The following is an 18042-nucleotide window of genomic DNA, read 5'->3' on the forward strand; positions in this document are numbered from 1 at the left end:
CATCATTTCCGTTTATATACATTTCGGCCTGTTCTTGCAACTCTCGCTTCCTCTACTTACTGATCGCACTACGAGTTACTCTCGTACATCCCCTTTGTGCAGACCCTTCTTCTGTTTCAACAAGTTCAATTACGGGAGGGGCAGATGGGACAGAACCGATCTCTTGTGAGGGAGGTGTGGATGGGACAATTAGAACGGGAAATGACTGTTGCGGCGCTGACTGGCTAATGGGAGGCGCTGTTTGTGCAGTGTGTGGCTGTGCTGGCGTTTGGTCAGTTGGGAGTGGCTGAGCAACAGGAGGGGGCTGAGAAATAGCCACTGACGCAATCATTTTAGTCTCTCGCCTTGGACCTTGCTTTGTGTCTGTCAATATTTTATCTATTAATTCGTCTGATGAATGCAACTCCCGTTGTGGGTATATCTTTTCTATGCTCAATTGCTCGCGTCTATTTGACTTTTTCAAATGATCAATCCACTCCTCCTCTTCCCTCTTTCACTCTCTCTGCTTTCGATTTATGCCTGCGTGCATGTTTCTCTCTACTTTTCCAGCGAAGCATTGCTTCCCTTCTCCAGTCCCTAAGGATATCAAATGCTGCAGGGCGTGTTTTCTTTTTCATCAACACCTTCTCCAAATTATCTATTCTTGTCACCTCAAAACTCACATGATTCGGCCACTGAAGATCTTCCTGTTTTCTGGTTTGCATATGCCAAATCTCACAAAACATTATCGCTCCCACGCCATACTTCACATACCTCTCATACGCTGGCGTTCCCACAGGTGGTGCGACCTGGCCAGTTTCCAAAGATTGTCCGCCGCAGCGGAAAAATCCCACTAGGCTGGACAATACCGCAGGCATGTTTTAACCTTACCCTCGGCTAATCAACCTTACTCTGGGTGTTTGATTTTGCAAAATCAACTCTCAACCAATATCAGGATCACTTTTGAATCGGGGCACGACTCACCTGATCAAGTTGTCTTTTGAAGACACAATTTGTCCGTATACTGACGCAACCAATGATGTGGTGTCTGCGTATCTTGGCTCATTCTGCCTCATTTTGGGACCCTCGCCTCCTTGTTCTCCGGCCGGGCACGTCGATCAGGGATCAGTTGTGTGCATATCTGCAAAGGAATCTCATCGCTTTTGTAGGGGCGCCCCGAACACCTCTTGATCCCGGCTCGATCGTTCCGTCCTCGCCGTTCTCTCCGCCTTCCTTATTTTACAACATACACGATGGAACAATTGGGGGAGGGTCCCTATTCGGGCACCATCTTGAAGGGGCCCCTGAGGGACCCTCGTTTGTGGAAACAAGGCACAATCACAACACACGAACTGATACGCCTGACACGAGGTTGTATTCCCAATATCTAGGGTTTATTGCAAAGCAAATGGTCTCAGTTGGCCAACTGGTCCCACGCCCCGCAACGCATGTCTACCAGACCTCGGGGGACGCAAGAGAGAAATTTGTACAACAGTTACATACATACTAAACAAGCATCTAGTAATCAGTAGTGTCACAACCTATACCACCCCTATTGCATTTCCTTTGAACTAGGCACAATGATTGACAATGGTGACGAGTATGACACCTTCAAACGTTCATTTAGTAACAGTTTGCAATTTTATAAGCCCACAGACATAAGTCTTTGTTTTAAAGAACACGATGCTTCTGTTTCTGCAAGCAAGCTGTGTGTAGGGAGAGACACATTCCAGGCCTTGCTATCTCCTAGTTTCTATTTTTGTGCTGGGGGTAAACTTGCCCTCCAGGGCTCTACCGGGCTCAGGAAAGGGGAGCCACAAAGAAGAGCATAATTCAAGTCATTTAATGCTCGCTCTAGCATTTCTACTGTGCAACCAAGACTAGCTGGCACCTGCTGTACTGATTAGAATGCCTTGCTGCTCACTCTCAAACGATATGTGAGGGAGGAGACCGGGCATTTCTGTCTGGGTTATTGCGTTATGTTTCAACATGCCTCTCGCGGCCTTGCATTATGCACCAGTGAAGCAGAATAATATTTCAGGAAAGCAGTTTTACATGAAGCAAAAAGGCAACGTCAGAGAAAACAAGAAGGAAACAAAATGGCGATTTTGGTCACCTTAAAATGGCCGCACCGTGGTTAAGCTTTTACTACACTTTTCTAATACTAAAACACATGAGGAGGTTGGTCTTCGGCCAACAAAGTATATTACCTTAAGATCGAGGGGGGTGTCTACTCTTTCTGGACTGACAGGTTCACTCTTGGAGTGCAGCACTGTGCCCCATAGCTCACACCCCCAACCAAACACTATGCCCCATGGCTCCCACCCCCAACCAAACACTATGACCCATGGCTCCCACCCCCAACCAAACACTATGACCCATGGCCCCCTCACCACCCCCAACCAAACACTATGCCCCATGGCTCCCTCACAACCCCCAACCAAACACTATGCCCCATGGCCCCATCACCCCCAACCAAACACGATGTCCCATGGCTCCCACCCCCAACCAAACACTATGCCCCACGGCCCCCTCAACCCCCAACCAAACACTATGCCCCACGGCCCCCTCAACCCCCAACCAAACACTATGCCCCACGGCCCCCTCAACCCCCAACCAAACACTATGCCCCACGGCCCCCTCAACCCCCAACCAAACACTATGCCCCACGGCCCCCTCAACCCCCAACCAAACGCTATGCCCCACGGCCCTCTCAACCCCCAACCAAACGCTATGCCCCACGGCCCCCTCAACCCCCAACCAAACGCTATGCCCGATGGCCCCCTCAACCCCAACCAAACACTATGCCCAATGGCCCCAGACACGAACCCCCACCCCCCCAACTCGGCACACACTCTCAAGCATGCACCCATACAGACCAGGACACCCCACCCCCAAATCAGCATACAAACTAGCAAGCATGCACACATACAGACCCTGCATCTCAACATACACTGCACTTACACCCCAAAACAAACATTCATGCACATCCGACACCCCCCCACCCCCGCATCTCAACATACACAACACACACATAAAAAAAAAACATTCATGCACACCCGACACTCCCTCCCCCCCCCCCCCATCTCAACATATACAACACATACAGCAAAACAGACCCGACACACAAACAGACCACTTACCGGAGATGTGCTGGAACGCTGGCGAGGTAACTGGAATCGTACTAAAGCTGGCGTGGTCCAAGGCTGAAATGCCTTCCGGCATCAAGCCTTATGGACCACGCCAGCCGTAGTGCTGGCACTCCATTGGTGCAGCACACACGCACTACGTGGCTCGTAGGAGTGACGTGGTGCGTGTGTGCTGAGCCAATGAGGGCCAGTGTTTTGTCCAGCCCGGAAGACAACAAAGACTTTCCTAATGGAGGGCGGCCGATGCTGCTTGCGGGCCACCCTCCATTAGGAAAGTCTTTGTGCCTCGCGGACCAGACAAAATAGCATGGCGGGCCGCAACTGGCCCACGGGCCGTATGTTGTGCACCCATGGCCTAGAGTCTTGGGTGCATGGCTGTAGGTCTACGACCATGCACCCAAGACTCTAGGCCCTGGCCACAACCACCGCAGAATAACACACCCGTGCTACCAAACATTTTGACTGTGATATGTGGGCTGCTTAGGGGATATGTTTTCAAAAGTTTGCGTACTGTTTCATTTGTCGAGGCTGTATGTAGAGTTTTGGCCAGGCCATGCAGGCAAGATTGTATGGTTTAGCAACAAGCACTGCAGCATAAGATACCCATGGAAGGAAACATTTTGGATTGTGGTCTATGGTTAGATGTTTGCTTGAATGGGTGTGTTATGCTGTGGTGTTTGTTAGTCCATTTTTATGATATACCTACTGTTTGACATTTTGTGGTTGTATGCAGTTCTTTCATGACATGGGTAATTGGAGTAGACATTCTTTTTCAATCTCTGATAAAAGAAAAGATCATATGTTAGTGTAGGTAGTTCATAAGGAGTTATTGCATTGCATAATAGACATTTCTGTATTTTGTCGACCCTCATAGTTGGTACATTAGAAGTACTATAGTTCAAACCAGTGTACTGTGCAATTTGCTAAGTTCCTGTGTTTGTTTATTAAATCATTGGGTCTGTGGGAAAGAAATCCATGCTGGATTAAAAAAATGTTTCTATGTTGTAGTACAATATATTTATTTCATTGATTTCAGTAGGAGGAATTGAATAGGTGTATGGTTTTTATTTGGAAGTGGTGGTGGTATTGTTGCGATTAGATAGTAGTTGTTTATTTCTTTTTCCATTTTAGTGGTATTCCTTTATCTGTTGGCTTGTTGTAGATTTTTGGAGCACTTAGATACCTGTTGGCATATTGTAACTGTTCATAGTTTTGACATTGAAGTTTTGTTAATGTTCATGCACAGATTAGTTATTACATTTTGGTTTTAAGAATATTAAGTGTTTCCAAGATTTGCTGGTAATCTCTTATAGTAATGGTACTATCATTACATTCAAACCATGCACATTTCTTTTTTATATATGCAGTGTAGTGACCTGCATTGGTTGTGGCTCCTGCATGGTAGATTATTCCTATTGTTATGAAGGGTTTCTTACCAAGTGATACTTGACCATGTGTGAATCCAGTCAGCTTGCAGCATCTGCATTGTAACGTAAAAGCATTGCTATTACGTATTTACTATGTATCTGTATTTGTACGGTGGAACGATTATCGGAAAGGGTGCATGTATGTTTCCACATATGAAATCTGGAAGATTTCATTTATAGGTATGTTTTTGTTTTCTAGTACTTGTAGTAAGTACATTAGAAATTCTTGTGGATCTTCATGTGCGTTTAATAGTGTGGATCTTCATGTGCGTTTTTATAGTGAATTTTTCCATTCCAGCACAGTAGTCCAATTCTTGCCTTATTCCAGAAACACTAAGTGTTGTCAGGATTGTTGGTTGCATTTCTATTAAGGACTAACATTTGCAACCACTATTGGTCTGTACCGTGCAAGTAAGTTTTGTCGATAATTGGTGGCAATTGGAATAGAATATTTATTGCTACATTTGCGTAGCAATTCACACGAGTTATATTTGAAAATTTGAATGGACCCGACAGTTCTGTGTCCAAATCATTTGTTCGCAGTGTGCGTTGCTTCTTTGAAGAGGTAGTTGAGTTACTTTGAGCAGTAGATTCTTCTTTGGTTGTGGTCCTTGATGAAGTATTAGCTTCTTTTACTTTCTTTGGAGGAATTGCTGTCAGATCCTGCATAGACTGAGTCTGAAGTAGTTTTCTTTTACAACATTTTGCTTTTTGCGGAACAGGATAGGTTTTTAGATGGGGGCGGGTGTAGAGTTAACAGTCTATTGTATTCTAGAATGCAAGGAATATCAGCATTTACTTTACTTGCATCAAAGTTGATTAGAAATAGTACGTAGTTTCACTACGGTTGGTTTTCTGTTTGATCTGTAGTCTTTATAATGCTCTGGTCTTTTTGTAAATTTCATTCTTTATGCTGATTGTGAAGCATGGTTGCTTTTACTATTAATGTTTATATGGAAGTCAATAAAGTGTTGTTGAAAAAAAAGAAATAGTACGTCAAGTGTACGTAAGCGTGATAGTGCTACATAGCTCATGCCTTCTTTAAAGACTGTGCTACCAATGTCTATCAATGCTTTATCTAGGGTAAGGCCTTGTGATTTGTGAATGGTGACTGCGTATGCTAGAGTTAGAGAGAAAATTGTTCTCTGCGTACATACATGTCTTTGAAAAGAAGGAAGCAGGCTGTTGAGCGCCCTATCCTTTTAACTTCGGATAGTTTGTCAAAGAGAATATTGACAAATTGAATGGTGTCACGTGGGTATGTTTGAAAGCCAACAACTGTACCAAGTGGTCCATTAACTAGTCCTTGCTCCACGTCAAGGTTACTTTTAAGCATTACTCTACAGTTTAAAGAGAATTTTAATATTTTCTCCAAACCAGCTGTTAGAGATAGTTTTCCAAGTTGTTTAGCCTTGTTGTGGCTTGTTGACACATGGGTAGTGTCATACCATGTACGTCCAGTTTGTCTGTGGAGCCAATTTGAACTATTGGTTGCATTTCTTTTTTTAACAGTTTCATTAAACTTTGAACAGCTTGCAAGAGTTGGCATCAAGGACATACAATTTACTTTTTTGTGTGCTAATTGTTCCATGACATCAGTAGCACATGAGTTCTGTCCATAGAGTGCATGGATGTGCCTGGTTTTTAACATAGTACACCAACTCTAATACTTCTTAGAATGTTGGCATATGTGAGGTCTGCAGACTGACACATGTTTTCAGTTAATTCTCTGTATTGGAAATGTTGCCAAAGGTTGACATTTCCTATGCTGCCAAGAGTTTTACGGCACAGTTTATGCCCTACGGTTTGAAAAATAGGTGCACCTTTCACTGGTGTTAATTGATCTCTGAAAACAATGCGTTTTCCTCCAAAGAGCTCTTCGTAGTATGTTTTGAGGACCTCCTGTAATCTGAGATGAATCTACGCCAACATTAGGTTGGAAACCATGCTCACCTCATCTATTAGTAGCATTTTCATTTGTTTGAAATCTTTGCTTAGTTCCATTGCAGATTCTGGAGAAAGTTTGTAGTAGTCAAATTTGTTTTGGTGTTCTACTGGAAGGAGTAGTAATCGGTGTAAAGTGACAGCGCTTATGTTGTAGGCAGCTAAACCTGTGGGAGCAGTTTGTCAATTGTTGGAGGAACTGGCTGATGATTTTGATTAAGAATGTTTTGCCTGAACCAGCTTGACCACTCACGTATAGTAGTATAGGTTTGTAGTCTTGGCAGGTACAGTTTTTTTACTTTCATGTTGCACACCATGTTCAGTTTGTTTTGTTAATTCCTGGAAAATGCTACGCTGCTCAGTGTTTAGTTGTGATTTCAGTACAGCAAAGTCTTCTGTAGATTGCGCATACAGACACATGGTGTTTTCTACTTCTGTCATTGCTAATTCTACCTCATTTGCTATTGGTGTCTGTCCAAGTGGTTCTTGGCTTCCTGTTACAGAAGGTGACTACTGTCAGGAGTGAACTAATTGGAAGTGTTTCCAGTCTCACTGCGCCAACACAAAAAATGATACACTGCTTAAGTTGCAGATTTGTTTGGTTGGATGGAGTACAGCCTGACACGTATTTCGAGCAATCCTTGCTCTTGCTCTGAGGCTTGTATTGACGTAATTCAGATGCATATATTTGTGCGTGATTGTAGTTGTACTTTAAAATATCCTCACGATTGCGGGAGGCAATTAATTGTCGGACCTGGTGGTCTGCTTAGCAAGCTTCTGTTCCCCACGCCGTAGGGGTCAGCAAGTGTCTATCATTTTTTGTGTTGGCGCAGTGAGACTGGAAACACTTCCAATTAGTTCATTTTTACCGTGGAGTATTTGGGCAACATACCCACAACTCCCAGCCACCTGCTGCCTTCTGTTTTCTTATCTCATACTGCAAGCGCAGGGTCCCACTAGGCTTACTTGCCCAGCCCCCTTTCTCAGTTGTTAACTGTCAGGAGTGTCCACATCTAGTTGCGCCTGGAGTTCTTCTTCTTGTTGCTGTTCATTGTGCAACATTGTTTGGTACTGTGTAAAGTTTACGTCTGTTATAGTGCTTTCATTTGCTTTGAAAGCGCCTTCATAGGAGTCATAAGTATCTAGTAACTCTTCTTCTTTTCTCCATGGTTTAAAAAGTTGTAGCAGGGACATGTAATACAGTTCTTTATGTTGAGGAATTTTTAATGACAATTTCATATGATTAATTAAGCTGCGTTTGGTAAGTTTCACCAAGCTGCCTTCACAATTAGCCACTCTGTATCTACTGTTCTTTTCATCTGGTTTAATATTATTTTTCTATTAAGTTTTGGGCTATGTGGTACAGACACATGGTTTCTAAAGTGGTATTCTTGTTTGGGTAGTATGTGTCTAGTAAATTTGTTTTTCAATATGTCTTGGCTCTTGGGATCATTTTTGGCTATTGTTTCTATGTCCTCATATGATTTGAGAACTCTTTTTCTAGATTTAGCAGGACCAAGTCTTAGTCATACTATATTTTTGATATTTTCCATACAAGGCAGTACCGGTTAAAGGGTCTGCAGCTTCATAGCAGCCAAATTCTCTGAGAGCATTTGTATGCCTAAACTGTGCAATTTCTGTGACAGTGTTTTGTCAGATGATATGTCATCCGAAAGGTCTTGAAGCTCTGTTTTTTTCTGCTTTGGTTAAGTGGCTGACACATATCGTGCAACTGCAGTGGAATTGTCTGCAATGTACTGCACATCTGTTTGCTTTCCATAGGAGAGCAATGATTGCATTGCAATCATTGATGTATTTTGATTCTTCTGTTACTAACTGAAGACATGAAGTTGTGTACTTGACCTGTTGAAACTGGTCTAGGGGAACCAAAACGGCATTTGGTGTAGTATTTCCCTTTGTTTTTATATTTGTGATGACATTTCCCACATTTGCGCCTTTAAAATGGTAAGATATGTGCATGAAGGTCACTATGTGTTGTTTGTGAAGGGATTTCTCAAGTGACATTTTTTTGGATAAACTGCAAAACAGTGGCATCACTGTCCTGACCAAATTTAGGAGCATCTTTAATCCACAAAAGAATGTGGATGTGTGGTGCTCCTCTGGCTAGGTATTCTTTTCTCCAAAAGAAGTGTTGCACTTTTCCGAGAGGAAGAACAGTTTTATTACAAATGAAGTGTAGCATAGCAATGAAGCAATGATGGAAATATCTTGATACATCTACAGGATCTAGAGAGCAGAGTTCTCTGTGTGTTTCTATATCTGTTTGTTTTGTTTTTGTTTGCTATGCATAGGAACTTGTGTAAATCTTCCCATGCATATTTTGCCCAACTTAATGTCACAAACCAAGTGGGTGGGCCAAGGTTTCTTAAAATACAGCGTACATCTCTGTGACGTCAGAACCAGTATTATTTTGTACCACACATGTTTGCTAAAAGATTTGTAATGCTTGACTGTAAACCCTCATCTTTTTATTGCACTTTTTGTAGTAATTGCGTAGCTGATATAGTTTGAAAAGGGGTACCTGATTTTAATGTGTGTGCTAGTCAGTAGCATAGAGTTGCTAGTTCACTTTCAAAGAGAAGGTGGAATATGTATTCTACGTTTTGTCTGAATCTGAGGTCTTCAGAATACATTCGTAAACAGCGGTATTCTGATGCTGTTATTTGTGCGGGTCTGTCATCTTACCTTCCTCCTTTTCCAGTAGTAAAGAGTAGAGGAAAGGCATGTGCTGCTATACTTTTTTCCCATATGCTGATTGGATATCCTTTTGGCTTGTCGCATTTGGTACGTTTCTAGTGCATCATCTATGATGTCTTTAGAGTGTAATGGATGAATTGTATAATCTAGATCCTGCTATAGAATCCAATATTTTAGAAGTTGAAATTGACCAGTTTCTGATGACACTTGAATTATTTCAGTGGTTTCTCTTAGGTTTTCTTCAATATTAATTTCTTTGTAGTATTCATTGTGGTCTTTTAGATACTGCAGGGCTTGTCTAACTTTATGTAAGTCCACGAGTTGTTGCCAATTGTTTTGTCATTTGTAGGTACACCATTTACTAAGACAATTAAAGATTGATCTATTGGACGTTGCACTCCCAGAGTGTTTAAATATTTTTGACATCTAATGGCAAATAAATTACTTTGCCACAAATGTCTTTCACTAATTCATGGGAGGTAATTTTGCTGTTTTTGGTTGAAGGCTTATTATTGCTTCAAATGGGTACACTGTTTGAATTATGATGCCCGCATATAAGTTGAGTTGTTGCAGGGGTTTTGGTAGTGGGAATAATTTCAAGTTATTTGTGATAGCACGTGAAGGGGTTTGGTTGTTGTCAAGTTTTGCAGTGCAGTAACTACAAAGTATTGAGGGGGTCAGTAATTTCGTATTTGTTTTCTGCCAGAAGGTAGAGAGCTAATTGGAACCATTTGGAATCTTCATTGTCTTCTATTTTGTAAGTTATGTACACACACAGACACACACACACACACGCAGACAGACACTTCAGTGGATGTACTTTTAAACTTTTGTATTTCTTTTTGTATGTGTGTAGTAGAAGATGGCCATTTGTACAGTTGTTGCTAGTTTGTTGTAAAGCTATTGCATTTTGTAAGTGACTTTCACTTCCAAAATATTTTCTTTGGATATGCTCTATTTCTTCAAGTAGTTGTTTGGCTGTACCATGTAGAAGATTGTTATTTAAATTGGCTAGTGCTAAAGCGGAACGTTTTGGCGTAGTACAGTTTATGGACCAGATTTCTTATAGTTGAATGATGTGTTGATATCATTTTGATACGATGGAAGCTGCTTTTGCAAATAGGTCCAGAAATGCAGGCTAATGAATGTCCTTGTAGTCCTGTGTATTTGCGCACTGGACAGGGGTCCATATTTTGTAGAAGTTTAATTTTGTATTTGTCTTTGCCTTTCACATACTGATTGAGGAACTGGCGTAAAGATTTGAAAGATTTTTTGGCAATGTTGTACATTGATGTGCACGGCCATTTGTAGACTGGACGTATTGGTTCAGTGGAATGGAGAGGTGATACTGAGTTTTCTGGGGATATTTTTGTGAGCAGCGTTTCTTGTTCCATAATGGTATTACGTTTTTTATACCCTCGTCCATTGCTATGTATGGCAATTGGGTTTGTTTGCTTTTGTTTGTATGCTTCTTCATTGAAATATGGTTCTGTGCTTGTGGTGTGACTCCATTCACCTCCACAGATGTTTGAGAAGCTATTTTTGTTGATATTCCGTATATTGTGAAGTCTTTTTTGTAGTTTAGTACTTGGTTTTGTTAGTGGTTTCATTCTGTTTAAAACAAAAATAATTTCCTTTTGAGAAGGATTGCACTGTCTGAGAGCTTCTAGGATTACTTTTCTACGGTAGGTTTTAAGGGTTGTGAGTGATTTCTCTCCTGTTTTTATAAGGTTCTGAAGGACTCTGTGGCTGAACATTTTTTGTAAAATAATTTTTTGGATATGCTTACTTGCCACTACATCAAGATTGAAAGGGGCAGTGTTAGCAGTAGTGGTAGCTGAAGTCTTGTTAATCACTTTCTGTTTTGTTTTACATTTTGAAAGAGGAGTCAAAGTTTCTGTACTGGAATCTTGTTTTGTATTGCTTAATGACCGTATTACCTGTTTTGTTTGAACTTTTTCTACAAATTCAGCTAGAGGTGGATGCTCATTTCTGGAGTTTTATTTTGATGGTTTACTTTTGCGTTGCTTTCTACAGAGTTGTTTTTGGTAGGCATTCTTTGGGGTCTGTTGGAGAAAAAAAGAAAGTGTGGGTTGGGCTGTTGTGCATTGTATGTGTGCTTTGTGCATGAGTGTTTGAGTATGATGGTAAGGATGTATGTGGAGGTGTGTGATTGTTCAGTGGGCAGCTACATCAGGTTGGGAAGGCTATTTTTGTGTTTGTGTGTTACTATACTGGGTTTCAGATGACAATACAAAGTATGCAGCTGGTGAGGGGAAGCACTAATACTGAATCAAATGTTACAGGGTTAATACAATTCTACAATACTAGAATTCTACTGTATTTGATTAACAGTTAGAACATTATGATAGTATTGCACTTACTTTTTTGTATGAAAGAGTAGGTTTCTTCTGAATTCTTGCTCGTATATATGATATGATATGATGGTGTATTTATATAGCGCCTATACACGATGTGTTTCAAAGCGCTTCAAGGCAAGGCAGGGAACAAGGGAAAATACAACATTCTTACAGGCCATGAACAGTAAGGATGTGAAAATAACTATCGTACTCGGCCTGACGACATTTCAGATAGTGCAAGTGCTAAGACAGATGAGGAAGGGAGGGGGAGAGTGGGAAGGAAATGGAAACAGACGGGCAACTACCGTACTAGGCCTGACTACATTTCTGGTAGAGCTGGAGGAAAACAAAAGGTGAGGGAGAGGGGTGCAGAAAGGGAAGGGAGGAACAAAACAAGTGACTATCGTACTAGGCCTGACAACGTTTCAGATGGTGCTGGAGGGAGGGGGGGGCAACAGTAAGGGGATAGGGGAGCGACAGACAAGGTTGCTATCATAGTAGGTCCAGGGAAAATTCTGATAGAGTAAGTGCATAGAAGAAAGTAAGGGGAGGAGGGGAGGAGATAGGAAAACAGAGGGGATAGGGGAGGGGAGGAGAGAACAGAGATAAAAGCAGTCAAAAAGAGTGGAGAAGCAAGAGAGGAGAGCTAATACAATTGCAGAAGTCAGTAGTAACAAATAATGTTGCAAGCCAGGATACAAGATGAAGATGGAACAGCATGATTCAGGGCCACCATGAGTACAAGATGCAAAGGAAGTCCAGCATGAGAGTTGAGAAAGGGTGACGCACCGTGAATCAATGAAGTCCATAAAAGTAAAATGCAGCACTGGCCACAAGATGGTGATCGTGAAACCAGAATGTATCAGACACTCCTGTGTACTTAAGATGCTGCTGCTTTTCAGGAGAGTGGTCTTCACTGCAATTGTAAAAGAAAGACGTTAGTAAATGTGTGTTAATAGCACTGTTTTTAATGTAGACATTGATTTCTTTGTTTTTGCAGTAGTAGTGCTTTCTGATAACTGAGCATAGTATGCACTTTCCTTTGCCCATGTGCATCCTGTATATTTTACTTAGAATCTGTTAGTTGAACGTGCTTTACAAATGAGTACAGTAGTAAGCACACAGAGCACACTTGGCTTCTTAAGGCGGCGTTATTGGATGTTAGGAGATAGAAGAAATAATCATATGTATTTATTTGCTATTTTTACAGGGTAAATGGCAGGAACTGTACAGAAAAGCATGCAATGTATGCATTTGTGAAGATGTGGGAAATAAAGAAGGATTTGATGTAGAGGCGGTGGTGGTGTTTCAGCTGGGAGCCTTTTAAATGATATTGGTTGTCTGTGCGCATGAATAAAGATGCATGTACTCGTCCTGGCTGCGTGTCATTTTATAACCCAGTGCAAAGCCTTTTTTCCACAAGTAAACTGTTATTTCTTTTTTTTTTTTTAACATGAAATGACACTTTCTTAGATAGCTGTGTATAAATAAAGATTTGGAGAGCAGACAGGTTTGCAAGTGACACTTGATCATATCAGATGGGAGAAATTACAGTAAGTTTGTTTTACAGGTTATACATGCTAAGCAGCAGTTACTCTGTTTATATGCATTAATACAAGAGCTGTACATGTACTGTGCAGAAAATATTCATACCTGTAGTTTGTATTCGTGCATGTGGATGAGCATTAATTTGCAAGTAGAAATCTTGGGGAGCTTTATAGTAGTTGCTGTAGGTGCTTCCACCCTTTCCACTTCACTCTCTGCACCATTACCTCATTGGCTACTGTTAAGCAGTCACAGCCCAATTGTACTGAGAGTGATCAATAGTACATCTAAAGTGCTGAACTGTCATGATGGAGTTAGATGTAGGTAGAGTTCTTGCATGTGATTGGTAGATGGTTGTGACTGCTTAACAGTAGCCAATGAGGGAATGGTGCAGAGTGGAGTGGAAAGGGTAGAAGGGCTGCCCTCTTGTTACATGCTCTGCGGACACCGCGGCTGTCCGCAGACAGGGCGTGCCACATCCGGGGTTTCTCAGCAAATCCAGCATGGAAAGGGGACTGTAGGGATTAGCTAATGAGGTGTTGAGGTTCTGCTTTGTATTGAGAGAGGATGTGTGTAGTGAAGATGGCAAAGGTGGAGAAAGTCAGGGTGTTTGTGCTTGGAGATATGTTTGTGCATAGTTTGGAGCAGTATGCAAAATGTAGGAATGTGGCAAACAAATTTGATGTAAAAGGAGTGTAGGTGGTGTGGAGCACTGTGCCCGGTTTCAATTTGCAGGCAATTGTACAGGTTTGTGAAGATCTGGGCAGGGTGAACAGTCCACAATGGGTTGTTGGTGGTTCTGCACTGTGGTGCATTGCATTTGGGCTATGTCAGTGCCCCTACTTTGTTGAAAGGTCTCAAACTTGTTTGAGGTAGTAATGAAACTACTTCCAAATGCCAAGGTCATTTTTTCTGGTTTGGTACCTAGGGCAATATGGGACAATAGTTGTTTTTTGTTCTCAGCAAAATATTGCTAGGTGTTTAATCAACCGAGGCGTGTTTGCTTTTATGCGTAGAGCTAGCATGTTCTTTTGTAACAATGACAAAATTGGCTCTGGTAATGTTGATTGTTTTAAAGAAGATGGCATGTTATCTTTTATGGGAAATGTCATGCTGTTTCGGAACATAAGGATAGCTTTGGAGAAGCTAATGTGAAGATTTCTGGAGGAAATAAAGGAAGAAACCACCCCCCCCCCAAATACAAAATAAAAGGTGCTTCTGAAGCATCTTTAAAAAAAAGGCTCTATTCAGAGCCAACCTCGAAGTGAAAATGGGGCACACTATATTTAAATTTTGATTCCCCACGCTCAGATTTTTCGATTTGTCCGCAGGCACTAAATTCGTTGGAGGTGCATGCAGATCGCTGTGGAGTGGTGGCACATCTTGGATTCCCTCATGTGGAAGTGCAGTGGCATGGAGTGCGTGGAATGAAGTGGCTGGATTTGGTATCTCTTTGTGCTACTTTGGTGACAGTCTGGAATTTCTTTGCAATTTGCAATGAAAGAATGACTTGGGAAAGTCATGGACATGTTTCCAAACTCCAGAGTAATCTTTTCTCGTATTGCGCAGAAAAGATCACTCTCCTCTGCAGCCTCACGCCTGTTCACCCCCCTCCCCGGCCCTTGGGGAGATGGTGGTGGAGGGGGTGGGGTTGGTACTGAGGCAGAAGTAGCACCAGTAGTAGTAGTAGTAGCAGCAGCAGCAATGGTTGCCATCTTCAATGGTTACAGGAGGCACAGCAAAGGCAGCAATGAGCAGAATATAAAATTCAGCAGTGTCTGTCCTGGAACTCCAAAAACCAGAATGAGGAGCAGTTCTGGGATGTGGCCTTTTATAGGGGTGCTGGGGAATGCTTCGCGGACACCCGCGCTGTACGCGAACACATTAAACACCAAAAAAGGGTTAAAGTATGCAGATCGCAGGGACATGGTCTGGAACATGTGCAAGGATCAACATTCCCAGAAAAATACCTTGGAGTGCTCAAAAAATCACTTTAGGTGTCCCGGGGCCCAGACAATGTTCGTTATGCTTAGCGCGGGTACTGTCACATGATGTTGCGGACACGTTCGTGAATGGGACGGCTGTCCGTAGAACACCAAATGCGCGGGGTTGGTTGTGTGCAGGTGTTCTATGGACAGTGTTCCAGTTCCCGAACTAATTAAAAGTGCGACACAAGTGCAGCAGGACAGTTACGGACAGCCGCGCTGTTCGTAGGACCCAAGAGTGCGATAGGCATGCGTGCGGGTCTTCTACGGACAGTGTTCAGGTTTCCGAATAAAATAAATTTGCGTCACAACTTTGCGGATGGGATATGTGTTCTACGGACATATTCATTCGGGTTGCAGACATTGCGAACAGGATGAATGTTCTTAGGACACCTTAATTTGAATAGTTAGACATGCAGACGGATTTGGTGTCCTGCGGACACCCCCATTTTTACTACGGACAGTGCTAACAGGTATAGTGTCCTTCTCCAGCATGGGGTCTGGCATGGATTCACATGCTCATGAATATTCCCCGTCGTCAGGCTGGGAATCCTCGGTAAAGAAAAAATCAGTATCAGTTTCGTTTCTGATCTGTCTTTCGTAGTAGTAACCAATCACTGATCTCTGCGTCATACTGACCACAGCCAATGACTGCCCTCTACCTAAGCACCGCCTCTGGCAGCCATCTTCAGATTTTTACCGCACTTTCAAGTGTTGGGATCCTCGTGCTATTGCTCTCGAGCGTTAGTGCTTTTTTTTCACATTTTTTCTCAAAAAAATTTCTCTTTTTTGGTCAAAAGAGCCTCAAGCTCCACCGTTTCTTCATCCGATCAACCGGGACCCGTGTCGGATTCGTCTACGCCCCTCAAAGGTGAAGATTTCGTCGAGCCACGCTTTTGGAGGACTCCAGAAGTTTCTCAGGCCCATCTCGGACATGGCCCAGGAGAAGGGAATCTCGACGCCCGGAAAGCTGTTCAGGGTCTGCCCTGGATGCCAGCTTCAGAATGTCTTTAAGGAGGACGAACACTCCCTTTGCCTTTACTGCCTACATGAGGACAAGACTCACGTGGAGAAGGACTGTGTGTTTTGCGGCAATATGTCGGAGCGGACCATGAAGGACCACCATCAACGTCTCGCCAACTGGCTGGAAGGAAAGAGCCCGTCAGGCGAAAAGAAGAAGTCCGAGCGGTCTTCTAAGACCTTTGAGGGCGCCCGGGCGACAGGGGTCCAACAGAAGGCCAAGCACCGCGAGTCCGCTGGCACCGGAGCGCCGAACGGTCGGGCTCTACGGGCGCCAGGCAGGGCGCATCCTCCCCGGCGCCATCAACCACGAGCCAACGCTCTGGCTCGGGTAAGAGGAAGGCCGAGCACCCGGCGAAACTCCTGGAGAGACCCCGGTCGTGCCCTAAGGCCCCATCGGAGGGGGAGCGAGGTGGTGACCCTCCCCCCAAGGAGAAGGCGGTGAGCGCACCTAAGGTGGTGAAAGCCTTGATTCATCCGGCCAAGGCCTCTATCGAGACAGTCACGGCGGCCCTGGCTCAGCCTGTGGTGGCGACCCCGGGGCCCAGAATCTCCCTGCCACCGCGGATGGAGTCCTCTTTCATGCCCATCGACAGGACCCCCTTGAAACCTCCGACTGAGAAGAAAAAGGGGGGGCAGGAGGTCGTCGTGGACTCGGCCTCAACCTCTGAGGAGGAGCTGATCGAAGTCTTAGGCCACAGCTCTGGCGTGGAAGAAGAAGGCCATCCTGTCGGGAGGGACTCCGACGTGGAGGGCGAAGAGGGCGTCGAGGATGCCGACGGGGCTCCTAATCGCCCGTCGGATCTCCCTCAACCAGTGCCGCAAGACAACTCGGCGGCCATTTTGTTGGCTATACAGTCCTTATGCTCGGAGATAAGGACGAGACTGCCGTTACCACCAACGGAGGAACCGCTCCCGACGGGGGACCCGGAGCCAGGCCCTTCTGGGAGCCCTCCCCCTAAGAGAAGGATTCATCCTCATCTCCTTTTCAGCCATCGCGCCCTGTTCAGCCCTCCTCCCCGTCCACGACACGTGGGGATGATACGGGGACTGACACGGCCGCGACGGGTACAGACGACGAGGTTTACGACTAGGATCTCCCGTCGTTACCTCCCACCCGGGCTTCCCCGCCCGACGAGATTGGATCGTTTCACTCCATGATCACCAGGGCATCCAAGCTTTTCCAGCTCTGCCCGGAAGAGGAGAAGAAGGAAGGTTTCCTTTATCAACGGCGCGAGACCAAGAGGAAGACGGTCCTCGCTGTACCTCTACTAGACGATATTTGGGATGAGGGCCTCGCCCTCCTCAAGAACCCATCCACGACGCCGGCTAGAAGGGATCGGTACGAGAAGAAGTACCGGGTCCCGGACGCGGCCTCCTTGTGTCTTCGGGCACAGCCGACCCCGGACTCGGTCGTCTCCGCGGCGGCCAGGAAGAAAGCGGGGGGGGCGCGGCCTCTACGTCAACCTCCCCGCCGGACGGCGAGGGAAAGAAATTAGACACGATGGGACGCAGAGTCATCTCGTCGGCAGCGACGACGATTAAGGCGGCCAACGCCTTGGCTATCGTAGCCCGCTACGACAAGGAGTTGTGGTACAAACTGGCCCCCCTGCTGGACTTCCTACCAGACAAGAGGGCGGAAGCCCTAGAGATCTTGCAGGAAGGAGAGGTGGCGTCGGACCACGCCATTACGATTGCGACGGACATCGCTGACACTGGATTTCGCCAGTTGGGCAACGGCGTGTGCCTTAGGCGGCGTGGATGGCTCAAGGCTACTGACTTCCGTCAGGACGTGCAGACCAGAGTCTTGGACATGCCGTTCGACGGAAACAACCTGTTTGGGAAAACAGTGGACGATTCCCTTCAAGCCTTCAAGGCGGACACGGAGACGGCCCGGGCTCTTGGTGTTCTCCAG

The 18042-nt window shown here is 44.5% G+C and overlaps 1 protein-coding gene across 3 annotated transcripts in view; it reads left to right on the forward strand.

The window, feature by feature from the left end:
• Window positions 1-18042, forward strand: part of TIMELESS (timeless circadian regulator) — a 1506051-nt gene that overhangs the window by 147002 nt on the left and 1341007 nt on the right. The gene's annotated exons all lie outside the window — the stretch shown is intronic.

This window comes from Ambystoma mexicanum, chromosome 3q (assembly GCF_040938575.1).
Source record: "Ambystoma mexicanum isolate Mex_15411 chromosome 3q, UKY_AmexF1_1, whole genome shotgun sequence".
Taxonomy (NCBI): domain Eukaryota; kingdom Metazoa; phylum Chordata; class Amphibia; order Caudata; family Ambystomatidae; genus Ambystoma; species Ambystoma mexicanum.